The following is a 27435-nucleotide window of genomic DNA, read 5'->3' on the forward strand; positions in this document are numbered from 1 at the left end:
GGCTGGTTTGGGGCTGGGTGAGGTAGGCCTGGCCCGAGGATGGAAGGGTAGAAGAGCCCCGAGAGGCATCGGGCAGCCACACCTCCCCTCCAGGAGACAGAGAGACAGAGCGCCTGTGCCACCGTGAAATTTGATATCCTGTGCTGGCAGCACAGCCCGGCTGGCAGAGAAGGGTCCGGCAGCTGTGGGAGCTTTGGGTGGGCAGAGCTTGAGCTTTTAACCCTTTTTCGGACAAGGAAAACTTTGCAGAACATTAACCTTTCCTAGAAGAGAGATAGGAGATGAAATGGAGGAAGGAAATGTGCAAGTGTGAAGGTCTGGGCAAGTGAAATATGTTGGGAGAGTAGAGAAGAATCTTAGGTGGGAAGAGATGATGGAGTGGCCTTAGCTGGACTTTTCCTGTATGGCCATGGACAGAACCATGTTTCCTGTGACACAGAGACTGCATCCGGGGGAGGCAATGGCTCAGAGCCAAGAGGGTTCAGTGTTGGTACCCCTCAGCCCCAGGGGGTGAAATTTCGGAGGCACAGGTGTCCCAAAGGTGAGACTGTGCCCTTTTTGGAACGGGACAAAGCATCCTTAAAAGGACAACCCTAGAAGCAGCTCTGGTCCATGTGCAGTGGTGAGAGCACTGGACATGGAAGGAAGAGGTCACGATGGCAGATGTTCTCCAGGCAGTGCCACAAGTGATGTGGAAACACACGAAGTTTCAGCAGTGTTTCCTGGGGAAGCCTATGGCACAAGAAGGACTCCTCCCCTCTTGATGAACTGAGAATTGATTACCTAAAGGGTGGTGATGGACCGAGAGTTGGAGATTTGGGGGATAGATGTATTGGAAATTTGGTGGGGCAGGGGAGGAAATATTTTTGGAAAGTTTTCATTTTCCCTGTGTGTTTCTTGTTACTTAGAGTTGTAGTTTAGTTAATAAAGGTTTCTTTATTTCTAAGTGGGGACCTGCTTTGCTTATTCCTGGTCACATCTCACAGCAGACACCAGGGAGCATATATTTTCACGGGGGCACTGGCATTGTGCCAGCATCAAACCGTGACACCTACGCTGCCAGGTGGCCTTTTTCCACCTCTCCAGCCATCCCCACAGAGCATTGGCTACCATCCATGAATCAGTGTAGAGGTAGAGCTTTGGCCATTTCTCTCCCTTAGCAATGTCCAGGGCCAGCTGAACGGCTTTGAGTTCTGTAAATTGACTTGACCCACCTTCTCCTTCAGTAGCCTCTGCCACCTGTCGTGTGGCGCTCCATACGGCTGCTTTCCACTTCTGGTCCATCCCTGCGATGTGACAGGAACCGTCAGTGAAAAGAGCGTAGCGCGTTTCCTCTGGGGGCAGTTGGTTATAGGGAGGAGCCTCTTCAGCCCGTGTCGCTGGTTCTTGTTGCTCTTTATCAGTAAGACCAAAGTTCTCACCTTCCAGCCAGTTTGTAATTATCTCCAAAATCCCAGGGTGATTCAGGTTTCCAGTACAGGCGCACTGTGGGATAAGAGCAATCCGTTTACTCCGTGTAGCGTCAGTGGTGTGGTGGGGGGTGGGAACCTTTCCTTTGAACGTCCACCCCAGCACCGGTAGTCGGGGTGCCAGGAGGAGTTGTGCTTCCGTGCCAATCACCTCTGAGGCAGCCTGGACTCCTTCACAGGCAGCCAAGATTTCCTTCTCTGTTGGAGTGTAGTTGGCTTCTCACCCTCTGTAGCTTCGACTCCAAAATCCCAGTGGTCGGCCTCGAGTCTCCCCAGGCACCTTCTGCCAAAGGCTCCAGGACAAGCCATGGTTCCCGGCTGCAGAGTAGAGCACGTTCTTCACCTCTGGTCCTGTCCTGACTGGGCCAAGGGCAACTGCATGAGCAATCTCCTGCTTGATCTGGGCAATGGCTTGTTGCTGCTCAGGGCCCCAGTGGAACTCGTTCTTCTTGCAGGTGACCAGGTAAAGAGGGCTCATGATCTGACTGTACTCAGGAATGTGCATCCTCCAAAAGTCTATGGCCCCTAGGAAAGCTTGTGTTTCTTTCTTATTGGTGAGTGGAGACATTGCTGTGATCTTGTTGATTACGTCTGTAGGAATCTGATGCCGTCCATTAACAAGGCCTCCGATCAGCCTTATCATGAAGCAGAGCCTTGGTGCTCAGGATCTCAGTCCCTGAGGAGGGACTGGGTGCCCGAAGCCAGCTCAGGCCAATGCTGCGGGGCTACCTTTCTAGCCAGCCTGGTGATATTCAGCTCTACAATGATTAGCAGCTCTTAGGACCTCAGCTCTTTGCTTGCTAGGTAGTGGAGCTCCGGGCAGCAGCAGACGGAGAGAGGAGAAGGAGAAGGCAGAAGCTGTTCCATGGAGAAGGCTTTATTTGGGGGTCTTCAAAGGGTCTCAGCTCTTCTTCTTCTGAGCTAATCGGGTACAGTATGCTTCTTTTATAGGCTTGGCAAGTATCCAAACTTGACCAATGGCAAGGGATTAGGGGGACCATAAAATGACCGATAGGTAAAGGCTACCACGGCATTGCCTTACATGGTTATAGAGATAGTATATAGGGCAGATGTCCATGGAGTCAGGAAGCTTCCTTGCTGCTGTGCCAGCATTCCTTTTGTTAGATTCTCCCCTTTCCAGGCAATCTGGATCAGTCCATGGCAGATGGTGGGGCTGTGCTTCCACCCCTGGGGCAGTCGGTTCCAGGTGTACTGCACTCCCCTCCATGTGAAAGCAAACTGAGGCCTGCATTCTGCTGCCAGAGGAATGGAGAAAAATGCATTGGCCATGTCTATAGTGGCAAAGCACTTTGCTGCCTTGGACTCCAGCTCGTACTGGAGCTCTAATATGTCTGGCACGGCAGCGCTCAGTGGTGGAGTCACGTCATTCAATGCACGATAGTCCACAGTCAATCTCCATTCTCCTTCAGATTTTCGCACAGGACAAATGGGGCTGTTGAAGGGTGAGTGGGTCTTGCTGACCACCCCTTGGCTCTCCAGCTCTTGGATCATCTTATGGATGGGGATCACAGCATCTCAAGTGGTTCTATACTGTCGTCGATGCACTATGGAAGTGGCAATTGGCACTCGTTGCTCTTCTTTCATCAGGCATCCTACTGCAGATGGATTCTCAGAGAACCCAGGCAAGGTGTTCAATTGCTGGATGCCCTCTGTCTCTACAGCAGCTACTCCAAATGCCCATCTGAGTCCCTTTGGGTCTTTGAAGTACCCACTCTGAAGGCAGTCTATGCCCAAAATACATGGGGCCTCTGGGCCAGTCACAATAGGATGCTTCTTCCACTCATTTCCCGTTAGGCTCACATCAGCTTCCACCAAAGTGAAATCCTGGGATCCCCCTGTCACACCAGCAATAGAAACAGACTCTGTCCCCACATGTCTTGATGGGATTAGTGTGCATTGCGCACCAGTATGGACCAAAGCTTTGTACTCTTGTGGCTCCGATGTGCCAGGCCAACGAATCCACACAGACCAGAAAACACGATTTTCCCTGGACTCTACCTGGCTAGAGGCAGGGCCCCTCTAAGCCTGGTTATCCTTCTTTGCCTGGGTGTATGTTTTGGATGTTCCTTCAACCGGATCAGAATGTCATCATCATCATACCTGGCCATTCGGCTACGGGCAACTGGAGCTGCTTTCCTTCTGGTGGCTTCCTTCAGTTCTCTCACCCGTCGTGCCAGAACAGCAGTAGGTTTCCTATCCCACCTTCTCATGTTTTCCCCACAATCACGCAGGTAAAACCACAGCTCAGCTCGTGGGGTGTATCTTCTCTCACCATCTGGGAAACGTCTGGCTTGGATACCAGAACCTCGGATCTGTACTGCTGAAATTTGGAGAAGGAGAAGGTCTTCTTTAATCTCCTCTCTAAGCTTCTTATGATTCTCCTCTATCTTATCCTCTAAGTTCTGCAGACGTGTTTCTACCGCTGCGATTCTGGCATGTGTTGGGCCATGTACAGCATCTGCATATGCTCGGAGCTTCCTTGCCATGTCAAGCACAGTCTCATCCCTCTCATCCCTCTTCATTATGGATAAGGCAGAAGCATATTTGTGTGGTCCAAGTCGTATGAGTTTTCGCCACATCACAGATGTGCATGATACTGTCGTGGGTTGACAGCCTTTATCCCAATATCGTGTGTTGTGTCTGGCAGCTGTGCCTTTTCTCTCTTCCCCCCCCCCCCCCCCCCCGGCCGTCTTGCTGCGGCGGGGTGGGGAAGAGAGGGGGGAGTGTTTGACCAGGCCTTTTTGGCTTTTGGCTTTTGCTGCTTGGCTTGGCTAGCCGCTTTGCTTGCTTGCTTTCTGCTTTTTGCACTGTTTTTTTTCCTTTTCTTTTGTTCCCTCTTTCTTACCCTCCCCTGAAGATACTGGACCGGCTCCGGACCTGACTGAGAGCTCCAGGACACCCGAAGCTTGCAAAGAAGCGCCGCGCCCTCTCAACACACAGTCTGTTTTTTTGTTTTCTTTTCTTTTCTTGTGTTGGGGAGTGTTCTTTTGTTACTTGTAAATAAATAGGTTTTGTTTTCCACTTTGCTCCTCCGAGAAATTCCTTCCCGAACCCGGTGTTGGGGGAGGGGTGGTTGGAGGTTTGTTTTGTTTTGGGGGGCTCCCTTTTGGAGATTTCCCCTAATTTGTCCTAAACCAGGACAATACTAAGTCTGGGTTCCTACTTGTTACATCATCTGAGAAGATAATCTCTGCCACTGCCATTTCCCTTAGGCAGTGGATCCCTTGTTCTATGGTTTTCCACTGGGTTTGCTGCATAGAGAGATCATCTGCACACAGGTACCTTTCTGCTACGCTTGTTAGGACCCAGAGGCTGTGAGAGTTAGCCCCCCTCATCATTCCTTGGTCTATGACAGGATCCTGTGACAGGGATCCCAAATGCCTGGCTTCAGTGCCATCCAGAATTGTAGCCTTGCGTGCAGCATCCCACAGACGGACCAGCCAACTAATTATGGATTCATCAGACCTTCGAGTGTAATCCTTCCTTAGGCCACGAAGGTCCTTCAGGGAATAAGACTCAATATTTGCATCTGATCTTGCACCTGCTGCTTTGACTCTTGATTTTATGTCAGGAGGCATTGAGGTTCCTTCTCCTTCATCATCATCATCATCCACTGGTCGATTGGTCTTGTCCGTGCATTTCCCACTTCTAGTGCTGGTAGCAACAGCCATTGGTTGAGGCTTATTTTCTGGTTTAGCTGCTGGCTTAGGCTCACTATCTGGTTTAGCTGCTGGCTTCAAGCCTGGAGTGTTATCTGCAGCCTGAGTCACTGGGATAGTTGCTGATTTATCTCCCTGCCCCCCTGCCTCTGTCTGCTGCCCGACAGGATCTAGCAGTGAGCGATGAGCACAAGCCAGGGCCCAGATCACTGCAATGACCTTCCTCTCCTTAGGCTCATCCTGGTACTTCTCTTTCAGATATTTCCCCGCCTCATCTGGGTTGTGAATTTTTTCATGGAGAAAATCCCAGACTATAGGGTCAGAGAATTCCTTCATGATTTGGCCCATATCCTCCCATTTCCCACACCACTTAGGATTTTCCACACCGGGGTTTACTCCTGAGTCAGGGGTCTCATCAGCCCGTCTAGAAATATCAGCCCTCATTCTATAGAAGCAGCAGGCTGTATAGAGGAAGGTTACCAGATTGAATACCAGGAAGATGGTTTCTTTAATATTGAGGGGAAACTGAACATCCTTCAATAGTGATGCAACTGATTCATAGGAGAAGAGGGAAAGCAGAGGCTGAAAAACCTCATTCCCTCCTGCTCCTCCTGCAACAAACTGGATGCATAACCATAGCCATGAACCATTCATACCTGGAGCAGACCCTAGCATGTTTATAAACTTCTTGCACATTATTGCCACCAAGCCCAGCAGGATAGCTACTCTGATCACTGCCCCTCTGATGTAAAAACTACGTATTAGGGGCAATACTAAAGCTATTTCTGGATAAGTGTGTTCATCCTGACCTGCGACTGCAGAGACAGAATCCAGCACACGGGCAAAATGGAAACCGTGACCAAACTGAAAGTCATCAAGTGGATGAATTGTTGAGTGATGACTCAGATACAGATGGTGTGAGTGATCACTCCGATGATTCCTCCATGAGTGGACACTGAACATTCTGAACATTGTTCATTTTTCCTTTTAACATTGTTCATATTTTTTTTTTTCTAATGGAAAAAGGGTGAGATGTCGCCCTGTTCTTTGAAGGTTCTTCTAAGCCTTCTGATGTTTACATTTTTGTAATGGAGTTTCTTACACACTTTTCATGTAAATAATGATTGTTTTGCAGTCCTTTCTGGAGGAGGAGAGAATTGATAGACTGTTGGTTTGACCAGTGTATTTGGAGAGGGGGCAATTTCATCCTCCAATCCATGGATGCTTTTGGAATTTTTTAAATATCAAGGTCCAGAAAAAAAAGTGCCTTTTTTGCCTTGGACATCTCAGGGTGTGAGTGTCGTTCATTTTGTGTAGTATTGCGACACCCTACCTCTCTAAGCAGCTGGATGCAGCGGCTAAGGGGTGGCCAGGATGCCCCAGAACTGTTTTGGCAGTGGCAGTGAACATCCAGGAAGCACACAAGTTCACTCTAGGCCAGAAGATGACAGTGCTGGTGTTCCACACAGTGTCTGCAGTGCTGGAAGTAAAGGAGGGACATTGGCTCTCCCCACAGAGATTCCTGAAATACCAATCCATAATGGGGGAACAGGATGATGTAGAAATTGCAGTAACTAACATTGGGAACCCAGTTTCCTTGCTCAGTGCTTGTATGGGAGAAATGGTGTGTGACAGTGGTCACAAGGGTTGCAGGATGAAGAGAGAGGCGAGAATGTTGATCTCATGTTCAGAAGGCTTGATTTATTATTTTATGATATATATTACATTATGACTATACTAAAAAAAATAGAAAGAGAGTTCTCAGGAGGCTAGCTAAGCCAAGAACAGAAAAGGAATGAATAACAAAGGAGCTGTGTCCCAGCAGAAAGTGAGAACAGCTCTGCCGTGAGTGGTCAGTAAATCCAAACATTCACCAGAGACCAATCATGGATCCACCTGTTGCATTCCACAGCAGCAGATAACCATCGTTTACATTTGTTGCTGAAACTTCTCAGCTTCAGCAGGAAAAATCCTAACGAAAGGATTTTAATGAAAAGATGTCTGTGACATGTCAGCTTTTTAATTCAGTTTAATTAAAAAGAAAAAGTGTTTGTAATTTTCTCTGCTGTGCAGAGAAAATTATTGTGGTTATCTGTTGCCAATCAAAAGTTCACTCAAATGCTGGTGTGGAATGAACAGGGAATTTCTTCACCTGTAGAACATACAATTCTATCAAATCACCAAAACAATTTTACAGTATAAGAAAATGCAAAACCAATGCAAAGAAAGTTCAAGCCCAAACAGCTGAGTTTCAGGAAAAAGCCCATGGACTGAAGATGTTCCTCTTTGCAATCTCTGAAAGTCTCTTTTGGTCCTGAAACAGGCTTGCTGCAGAAAAGTCCATCAATAGTTATCAAAAGCCATTGACAGTCATCAAACAATTTCAAACAATTTGAGACAACTTCTGGAATGTCCTGCCACAGCCCTTTCAGCCCTTTATTGAATAACTTTGGGCTAAAGCTAATTTTTGGCCCTTCAATGCTACAGAGCTGCTGCCAGCTATTTCAACGCTTTTTTTTTTTTTTTTTGGTGATCAAAATGAGCAGCAGCAGCAGAGCAGCCAAAGAAAGTCCCTGGGGGGCCCTGGCCCATGTGGAGGGATCAGGAACCCCAGATCTGGCCCACAGAAAGGTGGGCCAAGACCAATAGGGAGAAGCAAAACCACCAAACCCATCAGGAGGCCGGGAGGTGGCCCTGGCCCAGGGACCCGAGCCCAACAGCCCAGGCCCAACATGGCAGGCGGGCTCTGCCTTCCCACAGCCTGGCCCCACACTGCCAATGGAATGGTGACCAAACGCTTCTTTTCCCCAAAATCACCAAGGCATGCCAGCAGTAGGGAAATCGAAGAAGCCCCAAGAACCCTCATCTCGTGTCTAGGAATGTTTTTTCTCCACAGCAAACAAGCCATGATCGCTTCTCACTGCGCCCTCTTCCCCTGTCCCAGCTTCCCCCGCAGGGGCAGCCCCGGGACAGCCCGAAAAACTCGGGGGAGAAGCCACGCTGGGTGCAGGAGCAGCTGCGGGCTGCTCTGAGGGTCCCGTGGGTTCGGCGCCGTCTTCAGCATCATCCTGAACAGGCACCGGCTCGGTTTGAGGCGGCGGGGCCGGAGAGGGGGCTGGTGGACGCAGCAGGACAGCCGGGGGGGTGGTGCCGAGTCGCTGTTGTCGCCGAGGGCGTCTCCTACCAACAGCGACGCAGCCGCAGGGAGCGGTGTTCCTGAGCTCTCAGGCGCAGGCGGGGAAGCCGGTGAAGCCACGGGCAGGACCACCCGGGGAGGCGGCCGCGGGGCGGGTCCAGGAGGAGGCCCTGCAGGCCTGGCAGGCGGGACCTCGGAGACCGGTGCTGCCCCCATCTCTGAGCGGGGCAGGGCCCAGGAGGCCGGCCAGGGCGGGGCCTGCAGGGCTGTAAGGGGCGGTGCAGCCCACTCCCATCCCCCCGGAGAGAGAGAAGGGGGGGGAAGGGATGGCTGCATCTGACCATGCTCCGAAGACGCAGTAAAAAAAACTTTGGCTCCTGGCGAAACTTCCCCCCCACTGCCGGGATGCAGGGGGGCTGGGAAGCAACAGATCATCCCCCTCCACAGGATCTTCTCCCGCTGGAGTCAGAGGAAATGGGACGAGCCCGTTGCAGTTGGCAATCCAGGGAAAAACAGCTGCTCTCCGGTTCAAAACTGGAAAGAACATCCTAAATGCTGGATAAATCTGGGGGTATCCAAACCCACGGTCCAAAACGAATTGGAAAATGGAGTTCATGCACTCCCATACGAAAGCATCAAGGGCACAGAGCACATTCGTAAAGAACCCAAAAAGCTTTGCCCATCGAAAAAACTCACAGAAATCTGTCTCCAACAGGCAAAGCTTCTCAGTGTCACCCTCCATCTGCCCCTGCCACCCTCAGCATCTCTGTGTGTCACCCACTCTCCCCTCTCCCTGCTCCTCCCTCAGCTCCCAGCCTCTGCCACCCTCCAGCCCCCACAGTACCCCTCAAGCTGCCCTTCAGCCTCTGTCATGCCCTGAAAAGACCCTAAAAAACCCTCTCAATTCCCTAAAAAAGGGATAGTTTTCAAAGTGTCCTAAACACCCCACAAAAACAAAAAATAGCCTCAGAATACACTAAAAACACCCTACTTTTAAAAAGCCCCTAAAACACCTCTAAAAATCCCCAAAGAACCTTTTGGGACTACTTAGATATTTTTTAAAGACCTCTGAGAATATCCCTAAAATCTTGAAAATTCCCTGTAAGACCCTAAAAAAGCCTATAAAATTCCCCCCAAAACCCTAGAAATAACCTAGTCCTAAAAAAAGTTCTCCATATACCCTCAATACTCTTCAAAAAGCCCTAAAACCTTTTAAGTAGTCCTAAAAAAAAAACCCCCAAAATATCCCAAAACACCCCTAACAATTCCAATTAGTAGTAAGACAGCCCTTAAAACGCCCTAAAAAGTTATTTTAAAAGTCCTGAAAAAGCTCTAAATGTTCCTAAACATTCCCAGAGAATTCCTAAAAAACTCCTGCAAAAAGCCCCCTAAAATATCCTTTAAAAATCCTGAAAAAAAGCCCTAATAAAACCCCTAAAAGGCTGTTCAACTCCTACCTGTAACTCTGGCCTCCAAACCTCATCTCTACCTTCCAATCGGGGTAACTGCCTGCAGCTGCTGGGAGGGCTCTGGGGCTGTCCCACCATGAGGGTGGCACCTGTGCCCTAACCCTGCCTGGTACCCCGTGTCCTGTGCACCCCAACCCTCAGGGTCAGCTCTCCAGCTGTCCAGCCCCCAATCTTTGCCCCTCAGCAATGTCTGTGTGTCTCCCAGGGCCGCGTTCAGGATCCCACGAGCTGCTGCAGGGAGTCACCGGTGGGCAGTGGGGGAAGTGAGGGACGGGGCAGGGGCGACCTGGATTTCAGAACCCCAGCAGACGGCCGGGCACTCAGCACCACAGGCACCCGAACACCAACGCCACCATTGTTCCTTGCCCACAAAACTCATCAGGCCAGGTTCCTGATGGCAGATTGCAGGAGCCACTTGGCAGGAGCCGCGGTGCTGCCGAGCCCGCCCTGCTCCAGACTGGCGCTCCCAGCGCAGCGCGGCTGCTTTGGGGCTGCTGCTCCCTGCCCGGCCCCGGCCATGGGGCGAGGGGCGGCAGCTGGGGCCCTGCTGGTGGCACTGGTGGTGCTGGGAGCCCCCCCGGCTGCGGGCGGGGAGCTCTCGAGTGAGCGGGGGGCGGGAAGCGCTGGGACAGGGGGGAGAAGGGGGAAAAGGGAAAAGGGAAAAGGGGAGAGGGGCCCCCAAAACTGGGCGGGAGGCTGCTGGGGATTGGGGGATTTTTGGCAGAATGGGGAAATGGACCCCAAAAGTGATTTGCGGGCGGCCGGAGGTGGGAGGGGAGAGGATGTGGAAGGGGAAATGGGGGAAGGGCGGCAAAGAGGAAGCGGCAGCGCGGGCAGGAGGGTCCCATAGTGGCCATGGGGCACAGGAGGGGCAGAGTGGGGATCCGGTGTGCTGCTGGGGGGTGCTGGGTGGGCACACCCTGAGCTGTGTCCTGCTCTCACAGGGGTGTTCCAGTTCTGGGCAGTGTCACAGTGTCACTTCATTAACGGCACGCAGAAGATGAGGTTCGTGCAGAGGTACATCTACAATCGGGAGCAGTTCGTGATGTTCGTCAGCGACGTGGGGTACTACGTGGGGTTCACCCCCTATGGGGAAGGGTGGGCCAGTGACTGGAACAGCAACCCGGCCACACTGGCGTACGCACGGTGTGTGGTGGACATGGTCTGTCCGTACAACTACGATGGGGTTCGCCCGTTCAGCGCCGAGCGCCGAGGTGAGCGCGGGGCAGAGCGTGTCCCCTCGGGCCCTGCCCGGCCAAATCCCTGGAGCCCCTCAAAACCTCCCTGGGAATCAGCCCAGAACCCTCAGCCCTCCTTGTGAACACCCCCGGGGCCTCCTGTCCCTGCCAATGACCACCATGGCTCCCCCAGTCCATCCCAGTCCCTCTCAGTGCCCACCGCGCGTCCATTTCAGCGACGCGTAAAGCTGACGCTTCTCATCAAATCAGAACGCGACCCTTTGATGACTCATCTGTTGCCAGGCAGACCTGCAGTGCCGAGTGCCCCGCTCTGCACTCACCTTCCCAGTGCCGGGCACCTCATTCCCAGTTCCGCCCAGCGCCACCGGGGTCCCTCCAAGCCCGTCTCCAATTCCTCCCCAGTCCCTCCCAGTCCATTTCCATTCTTTTCCCAGTTCATTCCCACTTCACTCCCAGACCTCCACCCTCTCTCCCAGTGCCCCCCAGCGTCTTCATCTCGCTGGTGCCCCCCTCGAGCTCCCAGCCCAGCCCTGGCCGCCTGCTCTGCTCCGTGATGGATTTCTACCCTGCTGCCGTCCAGGTGAGGTGGTTCCAGGGCCAGCAGGAGCTCTCGGAGCACGTGGTGGCCACCGACGTGGTCCCCAACGGGGACTGGACCTACCAGCTGCTGGTGCTGCTGGAAACGCCGCCCCGGCGCGGGCTCAGCTACAGCTGCCAGGTGGAGCACGTCAGCCTGGAGCAGCCCCTGAGGCGGCACTGGGGTACGGGGGAGACCCTGGGGGCGCTGGCAGAGCCGCTCGGTTGTGCTGGGAGCCACTGGGAGGGAGCTGGAGAGAGCCGGGCTGGAAGTGGGAGAGGGGCTGGGGGCTGGGCAAGGGCTGGGAAGGGGTTGGGGGATACTGGGGAGGGTGGGATGGGCTTGGGGGGGTCCTGGTGGGCACTGGGAGGGAGTTTGGGGGTGCTGGGTGTGACTGGGAGGGATCGCAGTGAGCCCGGAGGGGCTGGAAGGAGATCAGCGATGGCAAAGCGGGGCTCGCCATGAGCTCGGTTGTGCTGGGCACAGCCTGGGAGGGCTCTGGCTGAGTCCTGCTGGGGCTGCCAAGGGACTGCGAGAGGCTTTGGGGGCCCTGAGGCGCTGGGGGCAACTGGGAGGGGGCTGTGGGATGCTGAGAGGGACGGGAGGGGCTTTGGTGGATCCTGGCCAGGACAAAAAGGGATCGGGGGGAGGTTTCAGTGGTTCCTGGCTGGGCCGGGGGCCACAGGGAGGGCGCTGGGAGGGGCTCGGGGTGTCCCTGAGAGGTTTTGGGGGTGCTGAGCCCTGCGGACCCCCCAGAGATGCCGCCGGACGCTGCCTGCAGCAAGATGCTGACGGGCATCGGGGGCTTCGTCTTGGGCTTCGTCTTCCTGGCGCTGGGGCTCGGCTTCTCCCTGCGCAAGAAGGTCAGGGCGGGTGCCGGGGGTGGCGTCCCCGCCGTGGCGGAGCGTGTGCGCTCCCGCCGGGGCCCCCAGCCCGGTGTCACCCCCTTTTCTCTGCCCACAGAGCTCCTGAGACGGCGGCGGCCGCAGCCCCTCCCCGTGGGCTCGGGCCCGGCCGGGACCCCCCGCTCCGTTCCCGCTCCGCTGATTTTGGGGGGGGTCCCGTGTCACCCCAGCCCCGCTGGCGCTCTGCCCCTGCCCAGTGCCTGCTCCCAGTGCTCCCAATAAAGCTTCCCAGTTGGGCCCGGGGCCGTTTATTGGGGGGCGATGGGGAGGGGTTTGGGGGGGGGGGCGATGGGACGGATTTGGGCAAAGGGAGGGGGACAAAGGGTGGGGGCTGGGCCCAGGGGGAGGGGTCGCTGCCCGCGGATCCCGCAGTGCCCGGTGCGGGACGAGCTCCGTGCGCCGCTCCATCTCCATCCCCCGGTGGAGGATCCGCGCTGGATAATCCCGGGTGACCCCCAGGGTCGGAGCCCCCCGTGTTGGGAACACTCCTGGCTGCGGGTTCCACATCTTCCTGGCCCCCCCGTGGACACCTCGATGAAGGCCGGGGGGTCCCCACTACTTTTCTTGTTTCTGCTCCGCTCCTCATCTGCCCCTTCTCTTCCCCCGGGTCAATCCCTCCCCCCCCATCCTCCCCCCCGCCCCGCTCCTTCTCCCGCCTCCTTCCCCTCTTCTCTCTCACATCCCCCGCCCCTTCCTCAATGGTTTCTTGAAGGGTCCAGTTCCATCTTTCCTTGGCTACAGCCCTGAGGGCTTTTCCAGATGACTTGACAACTGCACTCTCAGACTGAGAGTGGGGAGTCTTGGTGCTTGGTTTCCTCATTGCAGCTGCCTTTGACAGGGTTTGTTTCTGTCCTCAGCTGATTTTGACCTCTGCGCTCAGCTCAGCCCTGAGCAGGACCAGTGCAGCTCCATGGCGGGCACTGCTCACTGGATGGCCCCAGAAGTTGTGACCAGATCTCCTTATGGCCCCAAGGTGGACATCTGGGCCTTTGGCACTGTGACCATCGGGATGGTGGAAGGAGAACCTCCTTACTTCAGGGAAACAGCGGCCATGGTAAGAGGCAAATTCTGCAGTGGCTGCAGAGGCCTGTGAGCACAGGGGGACCCTGCACTGGGAGCAGCAGCTGGAGGTTTCTATACATGGGAAGGGAATTCCCAAAGGACTCCAGCCTCAACACAGAAGAATATTCCTCAGTCTCCAGCAACAATTTTCTTTGGGATTTATGTTGTTGCAGCTCATCTGGCTGTGAGGATGACCTGGAAATGTGAAGTAAGTGCGTCAGATCTAATGTTATCTTGCAAGAAAACCCCAAACCATCCCCAAATCCCAGTCCCAAAAACAAGCTTTCTGCCGGAGTTTCTAAAAGACATTTTGCAAGTTGATCTCTACCTTGATTCTTCTCACTGGGAAACTTGTTGAAAAAATTAAGATGATTGTTTAACATCCCCATAGTCTAATGTATTTCTTTCCTAGTCCAAGCTACTTTCTCTGTGTCACCAAGCCTGAGCTTTCAGCATCACAAACCTCCTGTTTCTTGCCTGGCAGTTTCTTGGATGGGGCATCAGGAATGCATTTACTTGAGTGTCAGTGGCACTGCAGAGATGCACTTGATGTAAGAATCCTCTGAAATAACACAGGCAGACCACACTGACTCTGGAAAATGGCCTGTAAAGCTGGTGTCCACATTTGGAGAAGCAAAATTTCTGATGGAGGTTCCTACTGACAGAGTCAGCCAATGAAACTGGCTCTCAAGGCGAGATCATTTGGATGTTGCCATGGCTGTGGCAGCCCCAGGGTTTGGGTGTTTTGGTTGGCATAGCAAAATGAGCTCTGAGCAGCATCTGTGGCAGGGAGGAAAGTGCCCCTGGAGCTGGGGCTGAGGCCCTGGGGTGGATGTGTGTCGAAGGAAGGAGACCAGGACACCAGATGGTTCATCACAGGTCCAATTTATTGATTGATTCGGCAACTTAAATACAGTGTCTAATGAGTCTCATACATATTGCAAAAGCTGAGCTCAGGATTGGCTATTCAGCTACATGTCAGCTTTGCCTAATCTAGCCTTTAGCCATATTCCTGTGGTTAGCAAACGCAGCAACTTCTGTATTCTTCTTATACACAAGGACACCCTAGCCTTGAAGGGGGCCTCTGCTCTAGTTAAGACTTTTTTACCAAATTGATTAGGCTGTGTCCCCTTTCCTCAAGCCACTCTTCGACAAAACTCCCCACACTTCCCCCGTTTTGTTCTTGGGCAAGAAGGCTAGACTGCCAGGATCTTTCTATCATTCGGCTGGCCATATTTTGAATACAATTAAAGATACAAGGCAAAATAAGCAAAAGCATCAAAATCACACCCAGTATCCCTGTGCTTGGGTTCTTATACTTCACCCAGACCTCTGTTTCCTTAATAGTTTCCTGACTTGATCTCGGGTCATGTTTAACTGCAGGGGGGGCATCGTCCTCCCCAAAAATACATAAATGATTGATCACATACAAAACCTTAGCCAGGCATGCTTGTGGGTCCTTTAAATCCTGGTGTTTGTTGATATGTTGTTTGAGGGTACCATTTGCTCTTTCTACTATCGCCTGTCCGGTGGGGAAATGCGGAATACCTGTCACATGCTTGACAGACCATTGGTTCAAAAACTTTGGGACTCTAGCACTTGTGTAAGCCGCACCATTATCCGTTTTGATACCTTTTGGGACTCCCATGACAGCAAAGCAGGTCAATAAGTGCCTGATCATATGTATCGCTTTCTCTCCTCTCTGAGCTGTAGCCCATTTGTAATGGCTATATGTATCTATAGTAACATGCACATACTTGAGCCTACCAAATCTAGCTACATGCATGATATCCATTTGCCATTTCTCATTAATTTCTAAACCTTGAGGATTAACTTCGCAGCCCAGACCTATTCCCCCATTATGATAACTGCATATTGGGCATGCCCTGACAATGGCCTTAGCTTCTGATAAGCCCAGATCAAAGTTCCTCGCCAACTCTTTTGCATTTTGATGATATCTACTATGGGCTTCTCTTGCAAATGTATGCTTATCAACAGGACAAGAGTTATCAATGGGTAAGGTAACCAATTTATCTGCACGCTCATTCCCTTCTCCTAGGCCCTTGGACCACTTATGACTCCTGATATGGATTACAGAGTACACTGCACTTCTATCCCAGAGAGCTTTCCTTAATTGAACCAGTAACTCATACAGCCGTTTGTTATTCACTTCCTTAATCGCTGCTCCTTCTATACATCTGGCTACTCCAGCGACATACAGAGAGTCTGTGACCACATTCAAGGGCTCATGCAGGTTGGACATTGCCCATACTACTGCCAACAACTCTAAGGTTTGTAGGCTGTCTGCAGGGTCTGCTGTAAGAAGTTGATGCTTCCATTGTCCTTTTTCTTGCCAGGTGACAGCAGCACGTCTCAATTTTTTCCCTGCGTCTGTAAAGGCTGTGGTGGCTCCTTCTATGGGGCGCTCTCTTCTCAGTGGCCAAGTGATCCAGTCCCATTCTGTCATCCATTGCAGGACCCTGGGCATTAACTTGCTTGTCTCCACTTTTGCAGATGATGTCAATAATGCTTCCTGTAAGTCCGTTGAATTAACCAGGTACCAGTCCAGCGTTTCTTTTTCCATGGGTAGCCTAATGGTGGCAGATTCTCGACCGTCCACTTCAGTAACTCTGAGATGGCCTTTTTTGATAAACGCAGCCAATTGTTCGATTTTTGAGAATATTGTTCTTTTATGTTGCAATGATGGTGACAGCCATTCCAATGCCCGTATCTCCCCCGTTTCCTTTTCGCATTGGGAGAGAGCGCCAAGCAAGTGGCAAGGGCTATTCCAAACGGTGAGGTCAATGGGGCAATCTAGTTGTCAACGAGACACATATCCTTGTTGCACACAGTTACTGATTTGCTGCAAGGCAAGATGGTGCTCCTTTGTGAGGCACACGGGGGTAGAGGGATCAGTGCCCTTTAACAAGGGTCATAGGGTTTCTAACAAATGATTTGGTATTCCCACAATGGGTTTTAACCACTGTAAGTCTCCTAGCTACTTCTGAGCATCATGCAAAGTCTTAATGTCCAAGTGCAGTTCTAATTTTTGGGGTACCACTGTTTGGTCCATTAAAGTCCATCCCAAATACTTCCATGGTTTCATGGTCTGAATTTTCTCTGTGGCAATAACCAGTGCAGACACTGCAAGAGTGTCTCTGATCCTGTCAACCTGCAAAGGGGAAAATGGCTGTTGCTGCGCAAACAAGATATCATCCATGTAATGATATATTACGGTAGCTGGCCACTGCTGACACAATGGCTATAATGCAGCGTCAACATAAAGCTGGCACAACACAGGGGCATTGCGCATCCCCTGCGGTAGTGACGTCCACTCAAATCTTTTGTCTGGTTCTCCATGATTTATTGCTGGTAGGGTAAAGACGAACCTCTTCATGTCATCGGGATGCAGCCCAATAGTGAAAAAACAATCCTTTAAGTCGATGATTAGAAGTGGCCAATCTTGTGGGATCATGGCTGGATTCGGAAGACCAGGCTGCAAGGCCCCCATCGGTTCCATCTGGTCATTCACAGCTCGCAAATCATGTACCAGGCAGTATTTTCCTGATTTCTTCTTAATCACAAAAATGGGCGTGTTCCACAGACTCGTTGAGAGTCGTAAATGTCCTTGCGTGTATTGCTCCTTCACCAATTCATGGGCATGCATAAGACTCTCCCCTTTCAAGGGCCATTGCTTAACCATCACTGGTGTATCTGTTTTCCAGGTGAGTGGAATGGGGAAAGTCCAAACAATGGCAATTACCCCAAAGGGTGGTGATTGGTCAACACCACCCCCAGCTGTGTTAAAATGTCCCTGCCTATCAGGCAGGAGACCGTAGGAGGCAACTGAACGACTGAGAACACAACGGACACTTGTTGCCCATCAATGCACACCGACAGAGGCAGTGTTCTGCTTGCCAAGGTAAGTCCTCCTACTCCTGTGAGCATGTTTGTTGATGGGAGCAGGGGCCAATGTTGTGGCCATGCCTCTGGAGATATAATGCTGGTGTCTGCTCCTGTATCCAATAATCCATAGAGGGTTATGCTCTGATGTCCATGGGTGATCTCAACTTTTTGTCTTGGTCTCTCCTCTAAGTCCACAGTCAAAAGTGTAATACCGGTAGAGCCAAAACGATGGTATACCCGATGTCATCTGTGGTAGTGGTACCAATTGTGCGATGCGTTGTCCTTTTGTTATTTTAACCGGGGGATAAGGGGTGTAAGCCATGATTTGTATTTCCCCCGTATAGTCTGCATCTATGACCCCAGGCAATACAAATAGTCCCAGCATGGATATCGAGGAGCTTCCTAGTAATAATGCTCCACATTTTTGTCCTTGGAGCGTGAGAGGACCATTTACTCCAGTTGGTATCCTTTCAGGCCGGCTCATCATTAATGTGACATCTACTGCTGCTGCTATGTCCAAGCCGAGGCTCCCTGCTGTTGCTGGTTGCAGACAGAAGGTGGCGCTGATGTCACGGCCACAACTTGTGTCTGGGCACGGCCGCTGATTGCGCTCCTCCGTCTGTTTCCCGATCGGCGCCGACAAGCCGTGGTGTTGTGGGAGCTAGATTGGCAGCTTTGGCAACACACGCCAGTGGCTCTGCATTCTCAGCACATGTGTCCCCCATTGCCGCATCGGTAACGCTTGAGATGTGATCTCGAGCCTCCCTGCATGACTGCCACGGAGCCGTTTCAGAGAGGAGCAAGAACAGCTAACACCTGATTTTGAGTGGATTCTGCTTGTTTTTGCAGCCCTAATCCTAATTCCTTTAAGGCATCTACTAAAAATGTCTGTGAGGTTGTTGGCTGTAATGCCATTCGCTCTAGCGCTTCCTCAATGGTCCAATTTGCTCCCAGAGTGGCTAGCACCCTTTGCGTTGCTGGATTGCTATTTTGTAAGGCACACTGCTTTTATAGTGCCCCCTTCATATATTCTGCGACTCCCGCCCAGTCTATGGCCCCAGCTGCTTTGTCAATAAAACTCCCAAATGATTCCTCTCTACCTTGTTTTATGCCCATGTACGCTGGCAGCCCTCCTGGCTCTTTAACCCTCTCTATGGCAGCACATTCCAACCGCATAGCTTCTCTAAGTTTATCTGCTCCTGCTATCATCTGTGCCTCTGTGCGCAAATATGCCCCTAAGCCCATGAGCTCATCTATTGTCACTCCATGCAGCAGGTTCCCCTGAGCTCGCTGTGTCGCAATCGACTCATTAACCAAGGCTTGCCAATGCACATTAAACAACAATTGCTGATACTGAGTAAATATTAACCATACTATCCCCCTCAAATAATTTGGGCACAAAATCTGCGTATTAAAGAGATAATCCAGCACCTGCCTAACAGGTTTGCTTTTTACACTGAACTGACTGACTGTGAACCGCAACTGAGATAACAGCTTCCAGTCTAAAGGGGTATACTCCGCCAGATCCTGTGTGTGGTTCCCCTGAGCATCATACTGTGGCGTGTATGTAACCGGACAGGCAAGAGCAGAAGCGGCCTTCATAGCCTCATCATCTCCCGTTTGCATTGCCTCTTTTGCCAGAGTAGCCCAAGCCTCCCTCCTCTGTTTAGCCATCTCCTCCCATAGGTCACTGAGTGCCCCTGGGATAGGATCTGACTCTCCGAGAGTTCTGCACTGTTGGCGCTTCTGTGCAGGCCATTCGGGTGGGGGAGGCGGCAGGCTCGGCTTGCTCTCTCTGCCGTTCTCCAACTCGTCCTCCTCCTCCGACAGAGGAGGTGCAGACGGCCCCCCAGCGCCTGTAACAGGATCCTCCATACCACACTGTTGTGAACCCTTTGGTATTAACACCTTGTTTACCAAAGGCGCAAGAGGATCGTCCTCACGACCATACCCTATATTCCTCTTATGAGCTTCTATCGCCCTTTCTGCTGCCTTGCGCTCAGAGACATGCTGAAGCAGTGTATTGTGCACCACCCGCCATGGCTTGCCCAATTTCTTTGCTGTCTTATCATCTTCTAACACCGCTTCCCACAGTATATCCCCAAATTTTCTCCATTCCGAGAGTTCATGGACTGTATGTGGGTTAAGGAAAACCCCCTTAGCATAGCCGTAGGCTAACAACCCTGGTAGCTCCTTTTTTATATCTATCCCCTTTACCCCTCGCCTTTCTAAACACGCAGCGAAAAGATCATATGCTGCTTGCCTATCCATACCTATTCGTATACGTCAGCACTGTTGCAGCTTTCCAGGCTCTGGCAGACATGTACGGCTCAAGTCACCAATGTGAACCTCGAGGATGCTTCAAAATTCCGGCACCATCTTGGCTGCGATCAGGACCCAACTCCAACTTCCCTCGACCATGGTGTGTCCCCCCCCGTTTTCTTTTTCAGCGAGACACGGGGGCTAACGTTCGGGGTCACCATTTGTTGAAGGAGGGAGACCAGCACACCAGATGGTCATCAACAGGTCCCATTTATTGAAGAAAGCATCAGACACTTATACAGCAAGTAATAAGCTTATGAATATTCTGTAAGCCAAGCCATCTATTGGTTAAACTATACCATCAACTCTTCCTCATTCCTTTGGGCCTATGTTCTCTATTTCTTACGTCTCTCTGTCCACTCATTATCATACTCAGCTAGGCCCAAGGACACGCTATCTTGCAGGTGCAGGACTTGGAATTAGCCACGGCCTTGTACTTTTCCATTCTCTAGTCAGCTAAATTACCAACAGACACCCTGCCTGCAAAAAAGCGCCTCTGCCCTAGTTAGGACATCTTTACCAAATTGATTTGGCTGTGTCCCCTCTCCTCAAGCCACTCTTTGACAAAACGCTCCACACTTCCGCATCCATTTCAGTGACGCATTAAGCTGACACTTCCCAGCCAATGACATTGCGTACCGCTGATGACTCATCTGTTCCTTGGTAGATCTCCAGCGCAGAGTGCCCCGCGCTGGACGCGGCTGCCCAGTGCCGCGCACTTCATTCCCAGTTCCTCCCAGTGCCACCACAGCCCCTCCCAGTCCTTCCCAGTCTCATCCATGCTCCCCAAGTCAATTCCAGGGCCAGCAGGAGCTCTCGGAGCATGTGGTGGCTTCTCCCTGCGCAAAAAGGTCAGGCCGGGTGCCGGGGGTGGCGTCCCCACCGTGGCGGAGCGTGTGCGCTCCCGCCGGGGCCCCAGCCCGGTGTCACCCCCTTCTCTCTGCCCACAGAGCTCCTGAGACGGCGGCGGCTGCAGCCCCTCCCCATGGGCTCGGGCCCGGCCGGGACCCCCCGCTCCGTCCCCGCTCCGTTAATTTTGGGGGACTCCTGTGTCTCCCCCAGCCCCGCTGGCGCTCTGCCCCCACCCATTGCCTGCTCCCAGTGCTCCTAATAAAGCTTCCCAGTTGGGCCCCGGGGGCGATGAGGATGGATCTGGAAAAAGGGAGGGGGACAAAGGGTGGGGGGTTGTGAGAGTTTGTCCAAATTTTCCCTCATCTGCCTCACGATCTTCATTGGGGACCACTGAAGAGAAGACCCCCCTGCCTTCTCTGGAGGAGAAAGTCACATGCCACAAGGCCCCGAGACCAGAACTCAGTGCTAAGCCATTGTTTTCACAGGTGGTGTTGGCTGTATGCCAAGAAAGGGAGACTGTGCCCTTTGTGCAACAACAGCCTTGGAAGCTGTCCCACCTCTCAGCCTGGCTGGACTTCTCCTGAGTTTCAGGTGCTCCCCCCACAGAAGACCCTCACCTGTTTCACAACCACCGGGACAGACAGACTGAGATGGAAGGAGCCTCTGCATCAAGGACTGAGACATGGAAGCCCCATGTGAAAAGGCCCCTCTGCTCCTTCCAAGGACTGGGACTGAAACCCCCAGCCCGGGGCAGGTGTGTGCGGGAGGCAAGCTGACCAAAGCGAGTTGTTTGCCTGCAGGTTGTGACCGCTGGACCAAGAAGACAATGGCTCTCCTTTACTGCTGAGAGCATGGACTACCTGTTACATGTATTCCTTTTTGTATCTGTATCACCCCCTCGCCAATTTCCAATGGAGTTATCATAATAAAAACCTCTGAGTTAATGAGAGACTTCGAGATCTCTCCGACGTAATAGGCGGATCCTCGACTGGACCAAAGGACTTTGTCTCTACGTTTAGTAGCTCTATCCCCCTCTTTCTCTCTCTCTCTCTCTTTTGTCTGTCTCTTCCTCTATGTTTTTCTCTCCCTTAATCCCTCTATCACATTTTGTTGTGCTCATTCAATAAAGGTGCATTTGTTTCAATTATCATTGCAAACCCCCTTGTACCGTGTCAGTTCTTTTTGCACCCTGAGATCAAATCCATGAACCATCACGAAACCCGTCCGTGACGACGGATCGTGACACCCCCCGAGGACCCCTCCCCAAATTCCCCCCCATAGCCCCCCCAGCACCCTCAGACCCCACTAAATCCCCCTCAAGTTCCCCCCAGACCCTCCCCAAATCCCCCCCAAACCTCCTCAAGACCCCTCCCCAAATTCCCCTCATGGCTCCTCCAGGACCCCTCACCTGTAGCTGCGCCTCCTCAGCATCTCCCGGAGCCCCCCGTCCTCTCCCAGCGCCTCCCCCGCTCTCTCCAGCGCCTCCCGCGGGACTCGCCCAAGCCCGGGGCGGCTCCCGGGGGTCCCTGAGGGGGTTCCGGGGGGCAGGGGGGGAGGGGGCGCCGGCTCCATGCCCGACCCCAGGGTCAGGGGGTGCTGCTTCCAGCTCGGTCTGATTGGCTGGAGTGGCGTGGGGAGGGCGGGAGTTGCTGAGGGGAGTTGGCTGGTGATTGGTTGGTTTCGTGGAGGGCACGGTGATTGACAGTAGATGGGCGGGGGAGGCAGGCTTTGCCGAGGGGAGGCGTGTGGTGATTGGTTGGATAGAGGCAAAGAAGGCGGGAGTTGCACCGGGGAGACAGCCAGTGATTGGTTGTTTCAGCTCGAGAGAGGCGGGCGTAGCTGAGGGGAGGCGTGCGGTGAGCGGTTGGTTTGGGGCGGGTGCACCATGATTCATTATTTTGGGAGATGAAGTGTGGTGATTGGATGGTTCGGAGCGAGGCACATCGCTATTGGCTGGGAAATGCCCAGCATTTTTTAGGGAACACACCCCATTTTTTGGGGGAAAACTCTTGGATTTTTAAGGAAAAATTCCCGGTTTTTGCAGCAGGCACATTCCCAGAATTTTTGAACCCATGTGACCCCAAATAACCCAAATAACCCCAAAACACTCGAAATAAACCCCAAAGAACCCCAAAAAACCCCAAACATATCAAGATAATCCTAAAAAAACAAACAAAAAAGACAATCTAAACCCAAAAATCCCCAAATCATTTCCAGTACACCTAGAAAAACCCCATATACACCAACATAAACCCCCAAGAACACCAAATGATTCCAAATAAACCCACATAAACCCAAATAATCCCAAACAAACACAAATATTTCTAAATACACCCAAATAATTCCAAATAACCCCAAATAAACAGAAATAAACCAAGTAAAAACCAAGATAAACCCGAAATAGCCCATAAATAACCCCAAATAAACCCAAATAAAGCCCAGTTCCTCCCGTCTTCACCCCAAACCAGATCCCCACCAATCAGAACGCGCGTCACTGATGACGATCCACTTGCTGGGTGCAAACTCAGAGCACGGGCCCCACTGAGCGATTTTCAGCCAATCAGCGCCTGGCCCGACTCTGACTCATCACTTGCCAGCCACAGACCAAGGTCTCTCACTGTGGTAAATACTCAGAGATCACGCGGGGTAATTTCCAGCCAATCAGAGCGTGTCTTGCTGACGATTCATCAGTTGCGAGGAGCAGAATTTGGGGAGGGGGGAAGGTGACCCTGGGGATGGGCTGGGGACCCCAAATTAATCCAAAATGGGTCGGGACCCCAAATCGGAGAAGGAGGGGCCTGAAGCCCCTAAAACCAAACAATGGGGAGGGGATTGGGGGAACGATTGGAAAGGGGAGAGTGGGGAAAAGAGGGGGGTGGGAGACCAAAATTGAGCTGGGAGGGAGATGGGACCCCCAAATTGAGCTGGGAGGGGGATGGGGCACCCAAATTGAGCTGGGAGGGGGATGGGATCCCAAAACTGAGCTGGGAGGTGGATGGGACACCCCAAATTGAGCTGGGAGGGAGGTGGGACCCCCAAACAGGATGAAGCCAATTTTGTTCCTGGAATATGTAAAGTACTTTATGGATATGCAAAAAGTCTAGCAATATGCAACAGGCTGATGTAATGGGAGACAAGGACCATTGGGCAAAGGTTGTTTTGGCCACCAAGGCCCCCCAGTTATTTTTGGGGACACTCCTTAATTAATCTGGTTTTAATTACATCAGCCTGTTGCATATTCATAGACCCTCATACATATCCATAAACTAATTTACATATTTTAGGAACTATTTTACATGGCCCATCCTTGGCGGTGTCTCCCCATTTCAGGAGCCTCCACTGAAATGGAAAATGTAAACCCCCTCCCTTTGACGATGATGATGATTATTATTAGTAGTAATAATAATAACAATAAACAACTATAAAAATAATTAATTTTGAAATTGAGGAGCTCTCAGGCAAAGATGTGGGAGTAGAAATAACAGTTCTTTATTAGGAAAAATTAAAAATACAAATGCAGTAGCACAAACAAAAACAAGTGACAGAGTGTCATGGTTTGACACTGGCATAATGCCAGTGCCCCCATGAAAATACCCTCTCCCTGGTTTCTACTGTGAGATGTGACCAGGAATAAGCAAAGCAGGCTCCCACTTAGAAATAAAGAAGAATTTATTAACTAAACTACAAGGGAAAAAAAAAAAACACACAAGGAAAATGAAAATTTCACAAATACATCTCCCCCTCCTCCCCACCAACTCTCCAATACAATACAATACATTCCCCAAATCACCAACTCTCGGTCCAGCACCACCCTTCAAACAATCAATCTTCAGTTCATCAAGAGGAGAGGAGTCCTTCTTGTGCCATGTTGACCTCTTCCTTTCATGTCCAGTGCTCTCACCACTGAACACGGACCAGAGCTGCTTCCAGGGTCATCTTTTAAGGATGCCTTGTCCCATTCCAAAAAGGGCACAGTCTCTCCTTTGGGACACCTGCCCCTCCCAAATTATTCCCCCTGGGGCCGAGGGGCACCAACACTGAACCCTCTTGGTTCCAGGGCATTGCTCCCCCCGGATACAGTCTCTATATCACAAGGAAACATGGTTCTGTCCATGGCTATACAAAAAGAGTCCAGCAAAGCAGCCACTCCATCATCTCTTCCACCCGAGTTCTTCTCTATTCTTTTCATATCTCTCCCTTGCTCAGACCTTCAACACTTGCTCAGTTCCCTCTTCATCTTCCACTCCATCTCCCCTCCAGGAAAGGTCAATGCTCTGCAATGTTTTCATTGTCCACAAAGGGGTTAAAAGCTCCTGCAAGCAGCCAGACACACAGGCAGGCTGTGCTGGCAACACGTGATATCAAATTTCAAGATAACAGTCCCTGGCAGAGCTCTCTCTGTCTCTCTCTCTCTCTCTCTCCCTTCATCTCTCCGAGGGGGAGGGGGGCAGGAAATACCTCTCAGTACTTCTTCCATTCTTCCACCCTTGGGCCGGGCCTACCTCCCATCTCTGTCCCAGGCCCGGCCACCTCACGGCCGCGTGGCTTCCCCTCCCCCTGCCACTGAGAGATCCAAACCCTTTTCCCACCGGAAATCCAAAGAGAGCTGCCCAGGGGAGAGCTCTGCTTTAAACTCTTGTGTTCTCGGAGGCGGATCTAATGTCCCAGGGGCCAAACCAGGTGCCAATATTAAAATCTGAGCACCCATTGGTTTGACCACAACATCCTAGACAACCTATTTCCTGTCAAATCACCACACAGAGTCAAAATACTCTGGGAATCCATGAAAAAGGTTGATCCTCTTGGAATCCAGTGGGAAAAGATTTATCCTCTAGGAATCCAGTGGGAAACAGTTGATCATCTGGGAATCCATTGGAAAAAAAGGTTGATCCTTTGGGAATCCAGTGGGAAAAGCTTGATCCTCTAGGAATCCAGTAGAGAATGAGGCTGATCCTTTGGAATCCAGTGAGAAAAAGACTGATCCTCTGGGAATACAGTGGGAAAATATTTATCGTCTGGAAATACACTGGAAAAAAGGTTGATTATTTGTGAATCCAGTGGGAAAAGCTGAAATTTTAAGAATCCACTGGGAAAGGGCTGATTCTTTGGAAATCCAGTGGGAGAAGATTTATCCTCTGGGAATCCAGTGGGAAAAGCTGAAATTTTGGGAATCCAGTGGGAAAAGAGCTGATCCTTTGGGAATCCATTTCTTACCCCCCAAAGACAGGGCAAAGGCAGAGCCGTGGAGTTTTTATAGGGTATCCCAAGGGTGGAGTTGGGGTTTGGGTCAGGGGAGGAGTTCTAAGCAACACAAGAAGGGTGAGATCAAATTCCTGCCTCTTAGGAACAGCAGCACTCCACACAGAACATGTCCCCAAATTCTAAATACCATCTAAAACAACCGAGAAATTATGGAACGTCAGATACATTTGATCAATTTCCTTCATTTAACCCAGTTTTGGGTGTTTTTAAAGGATGAAGGTGAAGCAGAGGAAAATTAAGGCCAAACCAAAAGGAGAAGCAGCCAGGTGTGTTCCCAACATGGATCACAGGGAATGTGAGTGACCAGGGCTGTGCCCAAAGTGCCTCCTCCAGTGGGGGATGGAGCTGGAGCAGTGCACGAAGCTCTGCCCACACTCGGGGCACTCACAGGGCTTCCCTTAGTGGTGCCTCCGCTGGTGTTGGGTCAAGTGAGAGCTCCTGGAGAAGCTCTTCCCACACTGGGGACAATCGTAGGGCCTTTCCCCAGTGTGGATGCGCCGGTGGATGATGAGGTGGGAGTTGTTCTTGAATCCCTTCCCGCAGTTGGGGCATTGGAAGGGCCTCTCCTCTGTGTGAATCCGATAGTGCCGGAGGAGACCGGAGCTGGTCTGAAACCTCTTCCCGCACTTGGAACACTCGTAGGGCCTTTCTCCTGTGTGGATGCGTCGGTGGGTGATGAGGGTGGAGTTATCCTTGAATCCCTTCCCACAGTCGGGGCATTGGTAGGGCCTCTCCTCTCTGTGAATCCGATAGTGCCGGAGGAGATGGGTGCTGGTCTTAAACCTCTTCCCGCACTTGGAACACTTGTAGGGCCTCACCCCAGTGTGGGTGCGCCGGTGGGTGACGAGTTTGGAGTTCTCTTTGAATCCCTTCCCGCAGTCAGGGCATTGGAAGGGCCTCTCCTCCGTGTGACTCAGATAGTGCCGGAGGAGACGGGAGCTGGTCTTAAACCTCTTCCCACACTTGGAACACTCACAGGGTCTCTCCCAAGTGTGGGTCATCTGGTGCTTCATCAGGCTGGAGTTCTCTCCGAAGCACATCTCACACACGGAACACTTGTACGGCCTCTCCCCAGTGTGGGTCCTCACGTGCCTGATCAGGTTGGGCCTCTGGCTGAAGCTCTTCCCACACTCCCCACACTCGTACGGCTTATCCCCAGTGTGGATCCTCTGGTGCACAATCAGGCCGGAGTTCCACCTGAAGCTCTTCCCACACTCCCCACACTCGTAGGGCCTCTCCCCAGTGTGGGTCCTCTGGTGCGTGATCAAGTTGGAGCTCTCTCTGAAGCTCTTCCCACACTCCCCACACTCATACGGCTTCTCTCCCGTGTGGGTCCTCTGATGTATGATCAAGTGGTAGCTCCGGTTGAAGGTCTTCCCACACTCCCCACACTCGTAGGGCCGTTCCCCAGTGTGGATCCTCCGGTGCACAATCAGGTGGCAGTTCCACCTGAAGCTCTTCCCACACTCCTCACACGTGTGGGGCTTCTCCCCATCATGGAGCTGCTCACGGAGCACCAGCTCCGAGCTCTGGCTCCATCTCTGGCCGCCTTCCCAGCCCAGGCTGGCTCTTTCCCCCTCAGATCCCCGCCAGCTG

General features: G+C 52.0%; 1 pseudogene; it reads right to left on the minus strand.

Moving 5' to 3' along the window:
* LOC131570213 (uncharacterized) overlaps positions 1–27435 on the minus strand; it is a 1483036-nt pseudogene that overhangs the window by 157230 nt on the left and 1298371 nt on the right.

Source organism: Ammospiza caudacuta, chromosome 33, assembly GCF_027887145.1.
Source record: "Ammospiza caudacuta isolate bAmmCau1 chromosome 33, bAmmCau1.pri, whole genome shotgun sequence".
In the NCBI taxonomy this organism is placed as follows: Eukaryota; Metazoa; Chordata; class Aves; order Passeriformes; family Passerellidae; genus Ammospiza; species Ammospiza caudacuta.